The sequence below is a fragment of the Felis catus genome, chromosome B3 (genome assembly GCF_018350175.1).
Source record: "Felis catus isolate Fca126 chromosome B3, F.catus_Fca126_mat1.0, whole genome shotgun sequence".
In the NCBI taxonomy this organism is placed as follows: domain Eukaryota; kingdom Metazoa; phylum Chordata; class Mammalia; order Carnivora; family Felidae; genus Felis; species Felis catus.
Window position 1 is genome coordinate 34,585,095 of NC_058373.1, and position 21,698 is coordinate 34,606,792.

The 21,698-nt window shown below is 44.8% G+C and overlaps 1 long non-coding RNA gene across 1 annotated transcript; it reads right to left on the bottom strand.

Annotated features, from left to right (window-relative positions):
- Positions 1–5,127: 5,127 nt before the first annotated feature.
- Positions 5,128–12,697, bottom strand: LOC123385866. The gene is made up of 3 exons (XR_006599029.1): positions 12,445–12,697; positions 9,642–9,796; positions 5,128–5,322 (listed from the first exon to the last, which is right to left on the bottom strand). It is a non-coding gene; the product is annotated as an uncharacterized LOC123385866 (long non-coding RNA).
- Positions 12,698–21,698: the final 9,001 nt, after the last annotated feature.

The following is a 21,698-nucleotide window of genomic DNA, read 5'->3' on the forward strand; positions in this document are numbered from 1 at the left end:
GAAGGGCACCTTCTCCCGGCCACTCAAGCTCAAAATCTCAGAGTTTTTATGGCCTTCTCAGAGCATTTTTTTTCCCCCATTAATGTGAAAAGGGAGGATGCAAACAAGGAAAAGCACTGAAAGTATTATGCAGGCCTAATGAGGTTGTGGTTCAATCTTCATGTGAATGTGTTCCTTTGAGAATTTGTCTTCGGGAAAAATGCCTCTAATTGTGGATTCAGAAAATAGAATGTGGACAGCCTAACTCTTTTTGGCCATAACAAAGAGCTATTACCGAAAATTTTAAAATGCAACTCTTTTTTTGCAATAAATGCCACGTATAAAGATAGCATTTTCCACACAGCAAAAGATCAGTGATTTCAGAAGCAAAAGGAGATGCTATTCCAGAGAAACATAGAATAAGGGAAGACACACTGAATACAACTATAAATCCTGGAGAGAACAGATGGAGTAGGTATCTGAGGGCTCTGCCACATAGACTGTAGCAGGCAGGTCAGGGAAAGAGACCAGAATGCAAAGTTCCACCAAACCAGCAGTGAGCTTGCCATTTTTCTTTCCCTCCAGTGTTGCCCCACCTGGACTCCAAGGCAGTCAGAAACTCAGAGGTGTGCACCAGAGGCCGAGAGAAAGAGCTCCAAGAGAAGTCCTCTCTTTCTGCTTCAAGAAACAAGAAAGGAGACTCCTAAGAGTTGGGGGGGGGGGTGTGTGGAAATCCTCTGGGTCTGATTTCTTTTTTTCCCAGCCGTGCCCGCAGACAATATTGTGGCAGCTGTGGTAATGGGCAGGCACCTAATGGGTGGAATAGTTCTATTTGACCAGAGGAATGGTGATCATAATGTGCAGTATTCTTTTTGTGCTTCCAATCTTTCTTCCCATCACTTGGCTTTCGATACAGAAAGTTACAGGAAGCATGTGGCAGAGCAAGGAAACCAAAGCCCAAGCTTGCTGGCTGGAGGGCTTGGAGTGGAGGCTCCACGGAGCCAGACAGCATGGGGGAGAATGTGGAGAATGGAGGGATTAAGAAGGAAATCTCGCAAATTGATGTATGAACTCCTGGGCTTCCCTCCAAGCTGCACATGTGTGGATCTGACACTGAACAGCATACCATACAGATTTTGAGGACTGAACTATAGGATAGACCCTGATCCAGGCCCAAGACTGACCACTGGGTTGCACACACACTGGACTCATCGGAATGGCAATGCACTTTGAAAATAGAACTGACATTGAAACCATAGCCCATGGAGGCAGGTCAGAGCTTACAGCCAGAATATAACCTGGTCCATAGCCTGATTAAAAAAAAAAATCAATGTTCCTTTTATGACTTACACCAGACTCAGAGTCTCACATAATGTTTGAAAGGTCCAGGATATAAACCCAAATCACTCAGCATATAAAGACCCATGAAAGTCACAACTGACAAGGAAAGAAACAAGCAACAGATATCAACTGTGAGAAGATTTTTTAAGGCAGTGATTATAACCATGCTCCAAGAAGTAAGAGCAAGCACTCTTGAAACAAATGGAAAAATAGAAAGTCTCTGCAAAAGAGAAGATAAAAAGATAAACCAAATGGAAATTTCAGAACTGAATAGTACAGTAACTGAAATAAAGTCTGTGAATGGAAATAAACTTAAGATAAATCAATAAAAAGTATCCAATCCAAATAACAGAGGAAAAAATTGGGGGAAAAAAACCCCAACAACTAACAGCGCCTGAGGGATCCCTGGAACAATAACAAGACATTTAATATTTGTGCTATTAGACTCCCAGAAGGAAAGAAAAAAGAGTGTTGAATGGGAACAAATATCTGAAGAAATTATGGTAGAAAAACTTCCACATTTCACAAGAGACATAACCATACAGCTTGAAGAAACTCACTGAACTCCAGACAGGATAAATTCAAAGAAACCCAGATGTCATAATCAAACTGATGAAAGACAAAAACAAAGAAAAATTCCTGAAAGCAATCAAAGACAAATGATGTATTTCATACAGGGGAACAAATGTTCACATGACTGCTTTTTTCTCATCAGAAACCATGGAAACAGGAAGGAAGTAGAATAAATTTTTGAGTGGTAAATGAAAAGAACTGTCAGCCCAGAATTCTGTATCCAGTGAAAATGTCCGTAAGGAATAAAGATAGATGAAGACATTCTCATACAAAGGAAAAGGAAGAGAATTCATTGCCACCAGAACTATTCTCTAATAAGTGCTAATGAAATTCTTCATAAAAGGAAATTACAGCAGAGGAAAATTTGTAAGAACAGTAATGAAGGCAGAACAACCAAAATGGAAGATATCTGGGAAATATAATAGGATTGAAGTTTTAAAAATATATATGACAGTTTAAAGCAAAACTTGTAGCTCTGTCTGATGGAGTTGTCAATGTATGTAGATGTAATACTATGACGTGTACAACACGAAAGGGGATGCCAAAGGCACTTACACGGTGATAAAGTTTCTATAGCTCACTTGAAATTGTAGAATAGAATTCCAGATAGGGTGTGAAAAGTTAAGTATGTATTCCTAGAGCAACTACTAAAAAGGTTTCCTTTCAAAGAGCTATAGTAAAATTCTCAATAGAAAATTAAAACAGAGTACAAAAATATTCAAGTAATACAAGGAAAGGTAGGAAAGGGAAAATGAAAAACAGAAGAGACAAACAAATAAAATGGTGATCTAATTACCAACCTATCTTATATTAAATATAAATGGTACAAACACATACACCAGTTATTTGTTGCTGTGAAACAAATTGCCACAAACTTAGCTGCAATAAATATTTATTATCTCCCAGTTTCTGTGGGTCAGGGGTCAAGGCACGCATGGCTCAGCTGGGTCCTCTGCCTTAGTGGCTCTCGTGAAGCTTCAACCAAGATGTTGGCCAGGAATGTGCTCTCATATGAAGGTCTGACTGGGAAGGGATCTACTTCCAAGCTCACTTACATGGTCATTAGGATGATTCAGTTTCTTTCGGGCTGCTGGACTGAGGGCCTCAGTTTTCAGCTGGACGTTAACTGGCAGCTGCCATCAGTCCTTTGCCATGTGAGTCTCCCCAAAATGGCAACTTCCTTCATCAAAGGCAGCAAGGGAACGAGTCTATCAAGATGGAAGTTATAACCTCAGGTGATGTAACCAAAAAAGTGACATCCCATTGCCTTTGCCACATCGTATTGGTTAGGAGCAACTCACAGGACCTTTCCACACTTAACCAGAGGGGATTAAGCAAGGACATAAATTCAAGATACAGGGATCACTGGGGCCATTTTAGAGTATGTCCATCAGGCCTCTCAGTTAAAAGACCAGGATTTAAAGAATGAATTAAAATAATAATAATAAAAACAAGACACAACTATATATTGCCTAAAAGAAACCCACATTAGATGTGTTGATACAGGTGTGTTCAAAATAAAAATAAGGAAAAAAGATAAACCATGCGAGCACTAATCAAAAGAAACCTATAAGGGCTATTTTTATATTAAAATAGGCATTGGAACATGAAAAATTACCAGGAATAAAGAGGAGACGTTGCATAGTGACAAAAGAGCCAATTCACCAAGGAGGCAGCAATCCTAAATGTGTATGTACCCAACAACAGGATTTCAGAATACAAAGCCAATAACCGATAGAAACGGAGAAATGACAAATCCACAGTTAGAAATGAAGACTTCGAAACTTCTCTCTCAGTAATTGATAGTGAGAAAATCAGCAAAAATGTAGAACTGAACAACACACCAACTGCTATTTATAGAACACCCGACAGCAGGACACACATTCCTTCCAAGTATGCACGGAACACGTTGGAGCTCCTGATGCACAAACAATTCTTCCCAAAGGAAGCCAGAGAAATAGAGAAGAGGTGGGTGGTAGGGCGCAGAAGGAGAGGCGTTCTCTTACTTTACCAGCCGGCTCCCTAGGGGACATCGTGGGGCCATGGTCAGTGCAGACTCTGAAGTGAAAAGGCAATTCTGATTTTAATCCAGTTTAATCTAGCAGTTTAAACAACTGAGAACAAATTTCACTTGCACAGAATTGCTTAAACAAGTTTGATCTGACCAGACCTAGTTTGCAGGCCTGTAGGTGTCCAGTTTTGAAACACAAATTCCAACATTTTATCTGGGAAATGTATGTGGTGTTTTTTTTTACATGTTAATTTCTTTTTGAGAAAGAGAGAGAGAGTGCACGCAAGTGGGGGAGGTGCAGAGAGAGAGGGGGACAGAGGATCTGAAGCGGGCTCCATGGTGACAACACCAAGCCTGATATGGGGCTCAGACTCATGAACTGCAAGATCACAACCCGAGCTGAAGTTGGACGCTCAACCGACTGAGCCACCAAGGCACCCTGGAAATGTATGTGTTTTAAATGTGGTTCATATAGACATGAATAGACACTTTTCCAAAGAACACATCTCGATAGCCAACAGATATAAGAACGTTGGCCCATCATCAGGCAAATACAAATAAAAGCCACACTGAGATATCACCTCACACCAGTCAGAGTGGCTAAAATGAATAAATCAGGAAACTACAGATGCTAGCAAGGATGTGGAGAAATGGGAACCCTCTTGCACTGTTGGTAGGAAGGCAAACTGGTGCAGCCACTCTGGAAAAAGTGTGGAGTTTCCTCAAAAAATTAAAAATAGATCTACCCTATGACCCAGCAATAGCACTGCTAGGAATTTACCCAAGGGATACAGCAGTACTGATGCATAGGGGCACTTGTACCCCAATGTTTATAGCAGCACTCTCAACAATAGCCAAATTATGGAAAGAGCCTAAATGTCCATCAACTGATGAATGGATAAAGAAGTTGTGGTTTATATACACAGTGGAATACTACTTGGCAATGAGAAAGAATGAAATCGTGCCGTTTGCTACAACGTGGATGGAACTGGAAGGTATTATGCTGAGTGAAAGAAGTCAGTCCGAATATGACAGGTATCATGTTTTCACTCATGTGTGGAGCTTGAGAAACTTAACAGAAGACCATGGGGGAAGGGAAGGGGAAAAAATAGTTACAAACAGAGAGGGAGGGAGGCAAACCACAAGAGACTCTTAAATACAGAGAACAAACTGGGGGTGGATGGGGGCGGCGGTGGGGGAGAGGGGAAAGTGGGTGATGGGCATTGAGGAGGGCATTTGTTGGCATGAGCACTGGGTGTTGTATATAAGCCAATTTGACAATAAATTATATTAAAAAAATAAAATAAATGTGGTTCACGTAAATTACCTTTCCACTTCAGTTTTACTGTTCATTGCAGTCCAACTTGTGTTCTCATTCATTCTCCACATCTCTTCTTTCTGCTTCTGTACTGGTTTGCCTTTTGGATAAAGAAGTATGATTATGTATCAATTCAGGTGACTTCTAGGAGGTCAACATAGTTTTGAATTCATTCATGTTCACACTGTCCATCAGTCAGGAAATGAACTAAGCAAAAGTGTCTAATATCCCTATATCAAATAAGACTCAATTCAGAAATTCTTTGAGAAAAAATATGTAAAGGTGTTTAATTAGAGAGTTATATTCAGAATTTGGAAGGATGGTCAGCAGTTCATATAGTCAACATATTTTCCATAGAAGCAGTACCACCTGGGACAGAGCCCTCAAAGAACTGGGGACATCTTTTCTCTTTGAAAGTGTGTCTTATTATGGTTCTGGCTTTTGATAAAGTAATTCAAATCTTAGTGTTGTCCCAATGAAAAAAAGAGGTTTCCCCAAAACAACATTGTGAGGTCAGTCATGGTCATGTACAGTAGCCTCCCCTTACCCATAAGGGATACGTTTCAAGCCCCCCAGGGGATGCCTTGAAATGGTAGACAGTGCTGACCCCTAATATATTGTTTTTTCCTATACATGCATATGATATAATTAACTTATAAATTAGGCAGAGTAAGAGATTAATGACAATTAATAATAAGATAGAAACACTGTAATAATAATATAGTATAATAAAAGTTATGTGAATGTGGTCTCTCTCTCTCAAAATACCTTATTGTACTGTACTCACTCTTCTTATGATGATGATGTGAGATAATAAAATGCCTCCACGATGAGATGAAGTGACGTGAATGACGTAGGGGTTGTGACATAGCCTTAGGCTACTACTGACCTTATGATCTACATTAGAGGAAAGTCATGTGCTTCTGGACCACACGTGACCAGGAGTAATGGAAAGCGAAACCAGGGTGGGGGCAATAGGTTCACTCCCACTGATGGGACTCTCATCTCTATATAATCAGAAAAAAAAAAAAAAAAAACTGTTTTGTTTTTGCAAAGAAACTGCCCCAACGTGATTAAAACCTGGAACACTCAACAGTGTAAGAAATCACTTTTTAAAAATGTTTATTTACTTTTGGGAGAGAGAAACAGAGTATGAGCAGGGGAGGGGCAGAGAGATGAGGGAGACACAGAATGCGAAGCAGGCTCCAGGCTCTGAGCTGTCAGCACAGAGCCGGACGTGGGGCTCAAACCCACGATACCGTGAGATCATGACCTGAGCCGAAATCAGATGCTTAACTGACTGAACCACCCAGGGGCCCCTGTAAGAAATCATTTTAAGGCTGGGGGTCAACTATAGATCAATGAACATTATAAATACTGTACTGAATCAGTAAAGAGCTTGCTTTGGATTTTTAAAAAATATGCCCTTTAATGACCTATATAAGCAAAATGTAAGATACAACAGGTAATGGCATCTATAATCTGTCTCTTTTTTTCCCCCTCAATAAATAGTTAATATATTTTTGAAGCCGTCTGGCAATGCTGCCAGATTGATCAGGTTTAAACCGGCCAAAGCTGGTTTTAATCAGCAAACGCAAAACTATTGACATTAAAGCTGATTTGATCTAGGTTGAACTAGGCTACTTTGACAAATGTGACTTTAAACTAGTTTGATTTAGTTAGAATCTCTTTGTTGAGAATCATTCATCGTCCTGCCAAGAAGCTTTTTGCACTATTTTCTCCTAACACAAAGCAGTGTCACCTGGCTGAATCCAGTTTCCTCCTTCTGAACCGTTGTGATCGTGTCGGTCTGACCCAGTAAGGACAAGTGGGAACCAGGTTTATCTGGTCTCAATCAGCATGAACTGCTCTCAATTTGATTGGTCCCAAGTTGGAGCATTTTAAACTGTTCATTTGAACGGGCCTTATCCAATCTGATCCAGCAAAGTTGGTTTTGACATGGGTAGAACCAGTTAAAAACTGATGTTGGGGCAGCTGGGTGTCTCAGTCGGTTAAGCATCTAACTCTTGATTTTGGCTCAGGTCATGATATCACAGTTTGTGAGTTCAAGCCCTGCATTTGACTCTGCGCTAAGAGCGTGGTGCCTTCTTGGGATTCTCTCTCTCTCTCCTGTTCATCCTCTCTCTCAAAATAAATAAATAAACTTAAAAAACAAAAACAAAAAAACCCGGACTGTAACCAACTTGGAATCCATTTGCTACTATGATAGCTACTTCCCCTTAGAAACCTGACATTCAGACATGGCTTAGCTAGTCTGAGCCTACTGTGAAGCTACTGCCCCGGATGAAATCAGTTAGAACTCTTCCATGTGGTCTGATACATCTAAAGAAAATGAGGATGGTAGAAATCCAGATTTCACAGGTTAGGGAGAAATCCAGGTTATGGAGAAAAGGCAGAGAGGGGGGAACAGAAGGTGCTCTATCTATACTCTTCTAGATACAGGTCAACATGGAGAGTCAGGATCAAGAAATGATTTTTGTTTTTAATTTTTTTTCAACGTTTATTTATTTTTGGGACAGAGAGAGAGACAGAGCATGAACGGGGGAGGGGCAGAGAGAGAGGGAGACACAGAATCGGAAACAGGCTCCAGGCTCTGAGCCATCAGCCCAGAGCCTGACGCGGGGCTCGAACTCACGGACCGCGAGATCGTGACCTGGCTGAAGTCGGACGCTTAACCGACTGCGCCACCCAGGCGCCCCAGGAAATGATTTTTTAAGGAAATATGGATCAAGACCCCAGAAGAGGTAGGAAGGCATAGAATAGAGGGACTGGGTCGGAAACAAAGTAGGGACAAACGTATATTGTAATTAAATTGGGGGAAGAGGAGAATCATATGGATGTGGTAATGGTTAGTTTTAATATCATGTGAAGAAAATTTTAATTTTTATCATGTAATTGTAACTTTGGTTAAGTAATTTATGTAGCTGACTGTAGTCTTTTGATAATTCTATCAATTTTCCAATCGTCATTCCCCCACTTGCCCTGAGTCATTTGGAGGGCACATGCACCTCTGTGTCCTTCCTCACCATACCTTCCTCATCACCAAGGAAGGACACGAAAACAAGCAAAAGGCTGGGGGGCTTTGCTAGCCAAGAGAAGACAATTTACAAAAGTTACAACTGCCCCTCTGAAGACCCTACCAAAAGGACACATGTTCTGGGCTATAGCAAGAGACCGCCTCTTCGCCACTTCCTGCGGTCATATAACACGTGTCAGGGCTGTGCCAACGGCAGTCATCACCCAACCCCTTCAACAGGGGTGACCCTACTGTTAGGTGACCATATGTGTGCCCAAGACAATCCTGCTTTCCATCTGAGGTCCCAATGTCATTATTTTTTTTTTTTTTTAACGTTTTATTTATTTTTGAGACAGGGAGAGACAGAGCATGAACCCGGGGAGGGTCAGAGAGAGGGAGACACAGAATTTGAAACAGGCTCCAGGCTCTGAGCTGTCAGCACAGAGCCCAACACGGGGCTCGAACTCACAGACCGCAAGATCATGACCTGAGCCGAAGTCGGCTGCCCAACCGACTGAGCCACCCAGGCGCCCCCCCCATGTCATTATTAATAGTGGCCCCTTTCTCTCTCAAACTTGTTCCATTTGGGGCAACAATTATATGATCAAGCTGCCTAAGGCCCAGTCTCCTCCTGTCTGTCTCCTCTCACCTTCTCTCTCTTCTCTTCCACAGAGATTGCATGCATTCTCGTAATTTAAAATTCTGTCTCTTTGAAGATAACTCCAGAATTTTCATCTCCGTCTTTTTTTTCTTGAGTTCCAGTTCATAATCTCCACTGGGATATTAAAATAATAACCCACTTAGTACTGGTGGAAATGAGACAGACTGACAGGTATTGCGTTAGCCTCGCTGCCGTCATCCACCCCTGCCACCCAGAAATGTGTCACCTGAGTGGTTACTGAGAGCAGCCTCCACACCAAAGAAAGATAGGAAATATGTGTTCCCATGTTGGAAAATAAAAGGGTATTTGCGCATGTTGCCAGGGTTCCTCTGGAAAGCATCCAGGAATCGTTCCAGAAATTCCATTTCCAGGTGTGTGTTTCTTTAAGGAAACATTGTGCAGCTGAGAAGGAACACACTGCATGGTGCCACTGTCTGTAGGCGTTGCTATGGCAGATCGGCCTTATTGTGGAATAGCAAAAGGAGTCATGGGGAAAACTCAACATGAACGGACAGAGCATACACTCCACCCCGAGGAAGCCACATTCAGGTAGCTGACATGTGTTTCAGAGTGAGCATGAAACAGATCGACTTCCCCGGCTGCAGACCCACAGCAAGGACCTGCTGGATGGGGAGAGGTGCTCCACTCTGGGATCAGGAGCCCGCCCAGATTTCTGCTTGGCCCGGGGATCCCACTCCTGGCTCTTTTGTTCCAACCTTACCCTTGAGAGAACCGGGTGCCTTCCCTCTTTGGGAGCTTCAGAAGAACCTTGGAGACAGGTTAGAATCCGTGGTCAACAGAGGCTGACACTCCAGCCCCGGAGATGGGTGGCTTGTCCAGAGTCAAGGCTCGGGCTGGTCCATCCGTAAACCTCATCTGTGGGGAGAAAGGGGCGAACTGTGAAGAACCTCTGAACTATGTGCATCTATTCACCTAGGAGAAGGAAATGTTTGAAGTGCATCTTTTTTTTCTTTTTTTTTTTTTTTTTTTTTTTACGAAGTATGGACCGAACTCCATTGACAAAATGATTTTAAGACCACTTACTGGAATAATAGAAGAAGAGAAGAGCAAACTTAGGTGGGTCAGACACTGTCTTGGGTGGGGTTTTCCCAAAGGCAGACCCCAAGATGAGGATTCCAGGACATGTAACTTGAGAGATAATCTTGGGAAGCACTGGACAGGGTGTCGGGGGGAGGGACAGGAAAAAAAGGAAAGCCGATGGAGGGTGTGTTGATGAGTAGATTACCACTGTGGACACTGGCGTTCAGCCCTGCTGGGGCCCCTCTGGGAAACTGGAGCCCTCTGCAGAGTCCTCCTGCCGAGAGCAGTGGGGGAGAGGTTTCCATCCACCAACTCCCGTCCCTCAGGGGCAGTGGGTCATTCTTGTAGCGCTAACTCACTGGAACCTCTGGCCTGTTGCCCAGAGGAAGTGAACTCCTGGGCTGGAAACTGCCCTTAGGTGGAGAGATCCAGGAACATCCTTAGGTGGGGAAGGACCTCTAAGGCAGACCCAGGGGATGTGATGGGAGGACCAAGGTCGTCTCCTAAAGAGAACCCCTGCACCACCACCATCCAGAAGAGGACGAAGGGAGGGCAGCAAGAGAAAAGTAAAGTGGGAGGATGAAGACAATAGGAAAACTGGCGGTGTTTGCCCCACATCAAAGCCTACACTTGGAAGATCAGACATTTCAGCTTCCAGGGCGAACTGCTTCTGTCCCATTCCACTTGTGCTCCTCCTCTTCCCCTCCCCCGCCCACAACTGAAATATGAATCCACTTCCAGGGGCTGGGCAGGAGAACTGGAGGCTGAGAATATCCTCACGACTCTTCCCTAAGCAACGATGGCTCTTTCCAGTCCCGTTAGACTGGCAGGAGCATTATGGCGGCCACATGCAGAATTCATAAGCAGGGGATCTCAAAATGGTTTCACTGGGACTTTAACTGATAGGAGAGCAGCCCTCATCAGGGGCACTAGAATCTCCTGCGGTGAGTTGGAGCTGGGTGCAAGGTCTGCTCTCATCCCCTGCTCATGTAATTTCTCAGGCAAATTTCTTCATCTTTTTACGCTGATGTTTACTCACCTATGAAACTGAGTAAAATAATAGTAAACCTCTCATAGGGTTGCTTGAGAGTTAAATGAGACAAGGCATGGAAAGCCCTTATCACAGCATCTGGCACATAGTAAGAACTCAATAAATTCTAGCTATTATAATTTCTCACTCATTCAACAAATATTTATTAAGTTTCTCCCCTGTGTCAGATCCTATTTCAGTGATGTATCAGTGAACAAAACAGACTCAACTCTTGCCATGAAATGTGTATTCTACTGCCTTAGAGAAGGTGAGAGGGAGAGGCAGCTGTGATTAGGAATTTGGATTTCATTCTAAGTTTTGAGCAGGGTTTGACATGACTTGATTTGCACTTTTAAAAAATATCTCCTGGTGGGGCACCTGGGTGGCTCAGTCGGCTAAGCGCCTGATGTCGGCTCAGGTCATGATCTCACGGTTCGTGGGTTCGAGCCCCGCGTCGGGCTCTGTACTGTCAGCTCAGAGTCTGGAGCCTGCTTTGGATTCTGTGTCTCCCCCTCTGCCCCTCCCCTGCTCACACTCTGTCTCTCAAAAATAAAAAAAAACATTAAAAAATAATAATAGTAAAAATAAAATATCTCCTGGCTGGCCATGGAGAGAAGAGACTGGGAGAGGGATAGCAGGAGAGGACACAGAGGTATGAGCTATGAGGCTACTGGAGCAGGTCCAGAGAGAGATGGGGGTGGTTCAGATGGGTGACAATAGTAAAGATCTGAATATGTCAAAATGTTGAGCTGTGGTTGAGTCTGGCATGTATTTTGCGGATGGAACCAACCACACTTATTGATGGTTGAGATGTGGAGTGGAGTGCAAAGAGAAAACTCGGTTAAAAATAGAGGCTTGGAGCCTGAGCATCTGGAAAATGATGGTACCCTTGACTGAAAGAAGGTCAAACTAGAGAAGACAGGTACAAGGGGAGGGGGGAAGGGTTCTTGTGGGAAATCCAGAATTCTATTTTGAACACGCAAACTTTGACCAGTCCAGTAGGTGTCCAAGCGGACATGATAGGAAGGTAGTTGGCTTAGGAGGGAGGACTAGGCTGGATAAATGTTTGCAGACCCTGTGCACAAGCGGCAGGTTGTCCTGAACAGAGGCAGGGACAGGTCATCCTTTGCAACAGGAAGAAATGCAGAGGCTAGAAATACAGCTGCATGAAATATTCCTGGATGCTTAGGGCAACTGCTTCTTTTTTCTAGAAAATCCCCCCCAATTCAACTTAAGAGCTTATTAAATGGCTCAGCAGGGGCTGGAGGTTTTGTGCTGCCTGCCAAGCAACGATTTGGGGTTCACAGCCAATCCCAAGACAGTGAAAGCAGGGAACATGAGGTCAGAGAACACATTTTTTCCCATCCTTGTAGGCCTTCAATAAATATTGGATTGACTTGAATTATGAGAAATTAAAATTCATTTGTTGAAGACCTACTTAAAAGATACTTACAGATGGTGCAGAAAGCCATTATTCTGAGGAATTAATATAGCTTCCACAGTCTTCTGAGCAAATCTGTCCACAGATGGAAAATGCGGAAGGACAGAACCCTCTACCGTGAAGAACTGGGATTGGTTCACTGACTTGGCCTCTGTTAAAAAAAAATATATATATATATGGCATCTTTTTGGCTAGTATCCAAAATATATAAAGAACTTATACAACTCAACACCCAAAAAACAGACAAGCCAATTAAAAAATGGACAGAAGACATGAACAGACATTTCTCCAAAGAAGACATACAGATGACCACCAGACACATGAAAAGATGCTCAATATCACTCACCATCAAATCAAAACTACAATGAGGTATCACCTGACACATGTCAGAATGACCAAAATCAAAAACACAAGAAACATCAAGTGTTGATGAGGATGTGGGGAAATAGAAACCCTTGTGCAGTATTGGTGGGAATGCAAACTGGTACAGCCACTGTGGAAAAAAGTATGGAGGCTCCTCTAAATGTTAAAGATAGAACTTCCCTACCATCCAGTAGGGTAGAGTCCATACCATCCAATTGCGCTACTGGATATTTACCCAAACAATACAAAAACATTAATTTGAAAGGATACATGCACCCCTCTGTTTATGAGAGTGGTATTTACAATAGCCAAGATATGGAAGCAGCCTAAGTGTCCAACCATAGATGAATGGGTAAAGAAGATGTGGTATATAGATACAATGGAATATTATACACCCCTAAGAAAGAATAAAATCTTGCCATTTGAAGCAACATGGATAGGTCTAGAGACTATACTGCTAAGTGAAATAAATCAGAGAAAGACAAGTACCATATGACTTCATTTATATGTGGAATTTAAGAAACAAAATAAACAAACAAAGGGGGGGGGGAAGACAGGGAAAAACCAAGAAATAGACTCTTCACTGTAGAGAACAAACTGATGGTTACCAGAGGGGAGGTGGATGGGGGATGGGTGAAATAAGCATTGGAGATTAAAAAGTATACTTACCATGATCAGCACTGAGTAATGTGTAGAATTGTTGAATCACTATATTATACACCTGAAACTAAAAAACACTGTATGTTACCTACACTGGAATTAAAATAAAAAAAACTTTAAAATATCAGAGCAAAACATTTTGGTAATCAAATCACCACAGGTTGGAACATTTGATGATAATAAAGATATTTATATTAAAAAATATGGCATCTTTTTAGTCCCACTTACCAATCCTAACATGTTAGATTGCAAGCTCCCTGAAAAAAAAGAGGCCAGGTCTTAGTCAATACTCTTTGGCTTCCCTAACTACCCAGGTGCTTAGCCAATGCGTGTTAGCAGACACGATGGGGCCTGCTGCTCACAGTCATTAGAGATTTAGAGCAGATCCCCCGGATACGAAAGGAGACCCTCTTCATATCACATTCCCTTAAAAGCTTATCACTGAAACCCCAAGCCTAGACCCCAAATGACTCTGATAGACTTTTGAAGTTAACAATGAGAAACAGCTTCCATATGGGAAAGTCTGGAGTTCTGGTATATTTCCCTGGCCATGTAATACTTTCCACAGTGGCAATTGTGAGGCTTCCCCACTAAACTCATTATGTTGGGAGGATGAGTAATGCTTTAATCCAAAGTTTTACTCTCAGCCTATCCATCACGCTGAGGCAGATCATTCACTTTGTATCTGAAGCCACTTAACAACAGCTCACTGATAGCAACCTATGAAGGTCCACACTGGGTCAACAATCATGCATGGTTCCTTGATCCATTGGGATGATAAGACTTTAATCAGGGTGGGGGGCGGGGGAAAGGCCCTGGGATTTCCTGGTCCCTTGAGAACTGTCTCATCCATAGACACTCTCTCCTTCCTTTTCCCACCACTCCCTTGGGTCCTGTTGCCACTTATAAACTCTGTTCCCTCATTCCCATTACCTCCACACCCAGAAGTTCCGTTTCTTTTTGGCCTTCTATGAGGGCTATCAGACCCATGGACGATTTTCTCCCAAGGATGAGCTAATGAGAAAGAGGAAATTTAGAAAACCAGCCCTCAGAATTAAAGGTCCACAAGATAATCAAATCTCCCAGACTTCCAAGAATGACCTCCTATGTACTGCCCAAGCCCCCTTCTCATATCTCCATGGGTATATGCTATGAGTGCAGAAGGGGGTGAGGCTGGAGAAATAGACCTGTAGCCCCAGGAAAACCTCCACATCTGAGGGACTGTATTCGCCCAGAACTGGGGACATGGCAAGTTGCTTTCTATGACCCTGAACAGCACATACAAACTTGTTTTTCTCTATGGGATGGTCCCAAAAGGGCACCAGGCATCAAAGCAATTCTGCATACATACTGAGCCAGGGGGATGGACATGAGTGAAAAGTGCCCTCAAACTTGGATCAAGTTGCTCTTCCAGAGTCAATTCAACACATCAGGTGAGTGACAGACACTGACATCTTTCACAGGTGAAGCCCACAGGCCAGAGCAAGACTCTGAATAAGTGACCTATTACATTAGTGTATCTAAAGAAAGAATGTGTCGAAATCAAGTGGAAGTAGGTCCGCTTGCAATCTAGAAAAACCTCAGTGAGAAAGGTACACTTAGAAGTGCACATCCAGGCCTTGCTCCCAGGAGGGAGTCCATCTTGAACATCACCTGTGGCCATTCCTTCACAGTCACCCTCCCACTGATGAAGGAGCTGACCTGAAAACAGCTATGGAGCTCCCAGAATTAACCACTGACAGACCCAAATACTCCTTCCTCATCTCTGATCTGCCTCTGGTCCGGAATAAGAAAATCAAGACTGAGATCTCACGGTTTGTGGGATTGAGCCCCGCATTGGGCTCCACGTTGTCAGCTGCTTGGGATTCTCTCTCTCTCTCTTTCCCTCTCTCTCTGCCCCTCTCCTGCTCTTTCTCTCTCAAAATAAGTAAAATTAAACAAACAAACAAAAAAAGATTGAGAATGATGTGCACACAGGAGGGAAGGTCCTAGTACAGGGAAGCAATTACTCTATGAGATGGGACATGGGACAGGAACAGTTGGGGTCACCCAAACTAGGCTCAATAAAGCTATCCAGACTGGAACCAACACCCCCCTTTAACTCCACCTGGTTAGAGAACTTTTTAAATTACTTAGTGCAGAGGAATCTTTGTCATTAATTTTAGAACCCGACTCTGGAGCATGTATGGTTTAGTGTTGGGTCAGAGTCCTCAAGACTACCTCCAGGGTCAGTGATTTGCTGGAAGGACTCACAGGACTCAGCATATGGTCTCATTCACAGCACACTCGTGGGATTTATTACAGTAAAGGGCTAACAGAGCAAAATCAGCAACGGGAAAAGGTTATGGGGAGAAATCTGGAGGAAACCAGGTATAAGCTTTCAAAAGTCCTCTCAGTGGAGTCACATAGGACGAGCTTAATTCCTTCAGCAATGAGTTAGCATCGCATAAGAAGCACTGCCTATCAGGAAAGCTCATTAGAAATTCAGTGTCTAAGGTTTTTATTAGAGACTGGTCATATAGGCACTTAACTGTACCAAAATTCCAGACTCCCAGAAGGAAACCAGGTGTTCAGCATAAACCACCACTGTACAAATAGGTAGGTACATTTAGGGAAGGTTTATATCAGTTCCGATACCTGTTTAGTGGCCACGTTCCCACACACCAGCCAAGGGCCAACGTCACTCAACTCTTCCGCAGAGTAACAATATAACGTTCACATTCAAGAGTATGGGTTCAGATGTCATCAACGAATCCTTTGCTGTCTTCATAAAGTCCTAAGATAAAGCACTGCTCCGGATATTGATGTGGACTTATTTTTCTACCGGGAGGACCCCATGTGCCATCAAGATTCTAGTGCTCTAGACTGGCAAACCAGAACACGCCCCATACCCAATCGACAGGTACCCCTTCCTTCTACTACTATCATGTGTTGGGAACCCTTACCGAGTTAAGCTTCAAAGCAGCCTGTTTGATTTAGAGTGCTAAATATTGTCACAGATCATCCATTTCTCACCCTTCTCCAAACTAAAATTTCCCAGCACGGTGGTCCCAAGTCCTGGTTCCCAGACGTGGAGGGGGTCACAATCTTCATCCTGGAGAACTGTTTCAGGGACTCACCTGGGGACAGCATACAGTGAAGCTCAGAGAGGAGCCCTTTCTTCTGAGTCACATTAGAGCACCTTCACGCATCCTTCTCCTTTCTCTATGCAACTCCCACATCCTTCTACAGTGATATTATTTTCGCCTTTCTGAAGCAAGCTACGACCTTGGCTCAGGCTGGGTCACAGAGCAATTTTCTTTAGACAGTTTCTCAAATATCCTGTGATCTATGAACTCAACTACCCTGAAGTCAACCTTGAATGTATGCAATGGTAATGACTCAATTGTGCTTAGATCAAGGAAATCCTCATCCCCAGACCCATTTGCCCCGTTCATTTTTCCTTTCTTTGTCAAAGGACAGAATTTAGGGAGGCAGTGAGAAGAGATTAACCCTCTAAAGTCTACTGGCTCAATCAGTCCACTATGGAAGCCAGATTTGGGTGCCTCTCTCTACACAGAACATGACCCCAGCAGGAATGCCCCTTCTGGTTTTTGCTTCCTTCCAAATTTAGAATCTGGGCTGTCTATGCGTGAGGCTGGCGGGAAGGGGTTGCTCAGGACAAATGACATCATGTAGGCCCACAGGAACAGATGTTCGGGCTCTCTGTGCTCCATGAAGTTAGCTTCATGCCATCTACTGGAATGGAAACTCACCAGGCCATCCAGAGGGAGTTTCTAAGATGAGTGGGTGGAGCTACACTGCTTTCCTTTCATTAAGACAGGAAGGGCCTGGGCTGGAACATGTTAGTGAGGACATCCAGAAACCGGCATGGAAAGCCAGTGCTCAAACCCACGGTAGGTAAAGGACTCTGGTCCACTGAGCAGATTGGTACGTGAGATGCTGAAATAATTTTTCCACTCCACTGCCCCCCCCCACCTCCAGAAAGGCACAGGATATTTTTAGCAGGAAAAATAAGTGCCCCATAAAAATGAACATAAAAATACCATACGAGGGACAGGGTACCCTCCCACCCGTTACCAAGAGATCCCTGGAGTGAGCATTAAATTAAATAGGCTTCAAAGCCAGTATTGGAGAAGTGGACAGGCGCAGGCCAGCCAGCACCGGTCTGAAAAGACCTGGTAAGGAAAATGGAAAAAAAGAAAAAAGAAACTGGCCCGAAGAACCCCACACGTAAGCAGGGGGCCTGTGGGACTGGGCGGAAATGCACACCGCACGCTGCGCGCCTTTTCCGTGATCTCAGGGCCATTCATTTGCAAATCCTAGGACCTCCTCTCCAAGTTCACTCCCAGGCCCTTTCTGTGGGATCCGACGTTGTCCTTCTCTCCCCGGCCTCTGTGGAGCCGTCCTACCTTCATGTCTTCCTCATCTCTGCCCCAAGCTTACCCCAGGCCCTTGCTTTCCGCCCTCAGGGAGAGTCACTTCTGGCTCCGGCCCAAATCCCGGGATCTGCCTTCTCTTCCTCTCGCACCCCATGCCCAATCTGCTAGCACATCCTGTTGGCCCAACTTTGCGAATATGCTGAGGTCTGGCCGCTTTCACCCCCTCCGCGGCTGCACGCTGCTCCGGGCCACCATCAGGTGTCACCTGGATTACTGCCCCGGCTGCCCGATTCCTCACCCCGCTTTGCCCTTGCCCCTTTGGACCATGGACCCCAACACAGAAACCAGGCAGACATTGTTGAAACGGAAGTCTCAACTCTCCGCTCAGGAGCTTCCAAGGACTTCCGATCTCACATGGAGGGAAAGCTGTACTCGGGAGGGATGGCCTTCAAGGCCCTGTGAGGTCTAGCCCTTTCTCTGTTGCCTTTTCCCTCCCAGCTACCTGCAGGGGCTCCATGCTGGCTCTCTGACTCACCAGGTGCACTCCTGTCTCCCGCCCTTGCCCTTGCTCTCCCTTCTGCCAGAATTGCTTTTCCCCAGAGGTCCCCAGGTTTTCTCCTTCCATTTCTTCAGGACTCCACTCGAACGCCACTTTCTTGGTCACTCCACGTAAAACTGCAGCCACCTTGATGTCTCTATGCTTCTTCCCTTTGCTCCACAGGGCTCATCACCCTTTACCCTTCCACAGAGTGGATTCTTTATCTTATTTATTATCTGCACCTCCCCACTACGAGTAAGCTCCATGCGAGCACAGATCTTCTCTTTTTGTTTGCTTTTGCAGCTGCACCTCTAGCAGAATCTTTTACTGAATAAATTGAATGAATGAATGAGTTAAAGTTCCATGCTAAACATCCACAACCACTCCTGAGTTCCCTGCTTTAAAGTACTGACACCACTACTTATCCCATGGTCCCGACCTGCTCACCTCTAAACAGACACTCAGTTGTGCTCTTTGCCCAACAGGGGTCTTATTTATGATGACTTAACTCAGTCTCTGCTCAAGTCAGAAAGCCATGACAAACCTCTCAGAGTGATACAAGACAAATGGCTTTCACAAACACCAACCCTTTCCTTCCTTCTTTGTGAAATGGGTGTAAAAACACCAACTTCCGTTAAGTTGTTGGGAGGGCAGTGAGGTGATTGGCCAATAGCACTTCTCCTGGAGCCTGATACAAAGCAGGTGCTCAGTTAACACCGTGTCCCTTCTCTCCTGTGTTTGTGTCTTCTGAATGCTCCGAAGGGCTGCTGGACTCTCCTGAGGGTCCCTCCCTCCAGTCTCTTCACGGAGCAATCGCTTTGTTTATGACTACACTATTTTTCTCAGGTTATGTTCTCGTTCAAAAATCCACACTTCCCTTCTGAAGAGGCACCATTTCATTAAACCCAACTGAACAGAGTTCAAATACTAGCAAACCAAGTGAAATCATTCCACGAGGCCAGCCTAAGCAAGCCAGTTTCTTCTGAAAGGCTTCTCAGTAAACACTTGAGTGAGGATGGGGGTCCAGCCCATGACGAAATGTGGCGTCAGTTCATCAGCCGAACTCTCTGGACCACTTACTGACCTCTAAGCCCCACTGGCTCTTCCTGGTCTCTGAGCCATTGCGAAAGCTGCCCTCTCCCCAGTCTAGAATGCCTTATGCCTCTTTTCCTCCTCCTCCTCACCCGTCACCTATAACACGACACCTTCAGGACCCTTAAGGCAGCCCTCCTTTGAAAAGCCTGTTATGCCCCCTGTCAAGGCGGCTTCGCTGCCCTTCTCCTATGCTCCCACCACATCATCTGCTCGCCACGGCATGGGCCACGTGGACAGGCATCTGCCTGTGTGGTCATCTGCCTCCCCAACCAGGGCTGTGAGTCCTGCTGGCCAGGAACCGTGTCCTATTCATCTGTGTGAACTCAGTACTTAAGACGGCACATGGCATGCGGTAAGTGCTGAATAAACGCCTATTGAATGAATCAGCAAGTGAGTAAGTGAAACGGTGGCCGACTCAATAATAACGGAAGAAATGCAACACACTACCGGCCCAACTGGAGGTGTGTGAGGCATGAAGAGGCTGGAGTCACACGCTTCTTAGGAACAGACCCAGGATGGCACCACCCCGCCAGCCTCCTGCCCCAGGTCCTCTCCCCTTCTCCGTGCACGCACTTGTTCTCGCTGAGCTGCCTCACCCATCCCGGAGGCTGCCATTCTCTTCCCGGTGCCACTGGGTCCCAAAGCGATGGTCCTAAATTCTGTGCCAGACTTGAGGCAAGTTTTCCCTGCCTACAGCTTTTTCATTTAAGTTGTTACAGCCGTCGTCCCCTTCCTCCATGAGAGATCTCTTGCATCTCTGGATTCAAGGAGTGTTTGCATTCCAGGAACAAGCACCCTGGCCCAAGATGCATTCTGATCCTCCCCAGTTGAAAGGCCACTGCTGCTACAGCGTGTTCCAGAAGGATTTTTGGCGGGTTTGGTAAAGGTAAATGCATCCCAAGTTGCCATGGAGATGTGGCGTTTCATAGTCACTGAGGACAGAGAAGCAACAATTAGAGTTACTTGCCTTGGAATGTAGTAGAAAATGTAAAAGCCCAGAGTCTAGATGTGTAGGGCAGGTGTGGGGGAACTTCTGGCCTCCAGCTGTTGGCTCAGCTTTCTTCCAACCTTTGGCAAACACAACAAACTGTGGTTACATTAGCGAAGAAAGATGCTTATCAGTCAGATACCACTGTCTGGAAATTACCCAAAGCCAATCGGAAGACACACGGGCGGTGACACATTTTACAAGCACCTTATCATCGTCCCACTCCATTTCAGAATTCATTTGGCCTTCTTACCTTTCAGATCAACTCTCTTTTTCTCCAGAACCTGTGCGAAGTTTGAGAGGAAGTCTTTTTGCTTTGTTTTATATTGTTGACTGAAGCCATAAAGTCACTAGACGTGCGAACTGGAAAGATCCTTAGAGATTATCTGGTCTAACCCCCTCGTTTTATGGGTGAAGAAACTGTCAGTGCTGACTTTAACTTTGAATTTTATGAGGCCTATTTGTGTTGACAACATGATTGATTGCTCTGCTTCTGAGACTGAAGATTTGCAAGGGGAAATGGTGGGGGGGGATGTCAGAGCTCTTCCTGATGGGAGGGAGAGTAAGGTAACAGCTTTCCCAGCTGTAACCTTCCCTGGGCCACATCCACCGGATATAATGCAAGGTCTCTCCACCTGGTGTAAGCCAACCACCACTGGAATGCCCACAGGAGGAAAGTATTGAAAGGTTAGAGGTAACTTCCTGTGACCTATGAGAAAGGACTGAAGAACTTTGAAGCAATAAGGTGTCCTGTCAGTGAGCGGCACTCACTATTTCCAAAGGGGGAATTCTCTCAGGGGTAATGGCTATCTGGACCTCTTGAAATGAACCTGCTCCTGTACTCTATAGCTGTCCGATCTCCCTCCCTATTGAGCAGGGAGGCCACAGAATGTGGCCAGAGAACGTTCCATGGCAGTGAGGCATGGCTTGGTTTAGGAACAGCATACACCTTAGGCTGTGGCAGATGACGTCAGGGGGCTGGAGCTTGAAGTCATTCTGGAAAAGGCACAGAGATCAGAGCTAGGAAAGTAAAAGTGAAATCTGTTTGCACAGCCAATGGAAAAGATCAGGAATGGAAAACCTGGTTTCAGATCAACTCTAGTTGATTGGTAGTGCCGGCCTGGAGTACCGTATCTTGAGGGGTTGGGAGGCTGGGGGTCAGCGGAAAGGAGCGCCATTATGGATTCGTGATGCCTGCATTAGGCACAGGATGGGGGGGGGTGAGGGGAGGAGCAAGCAT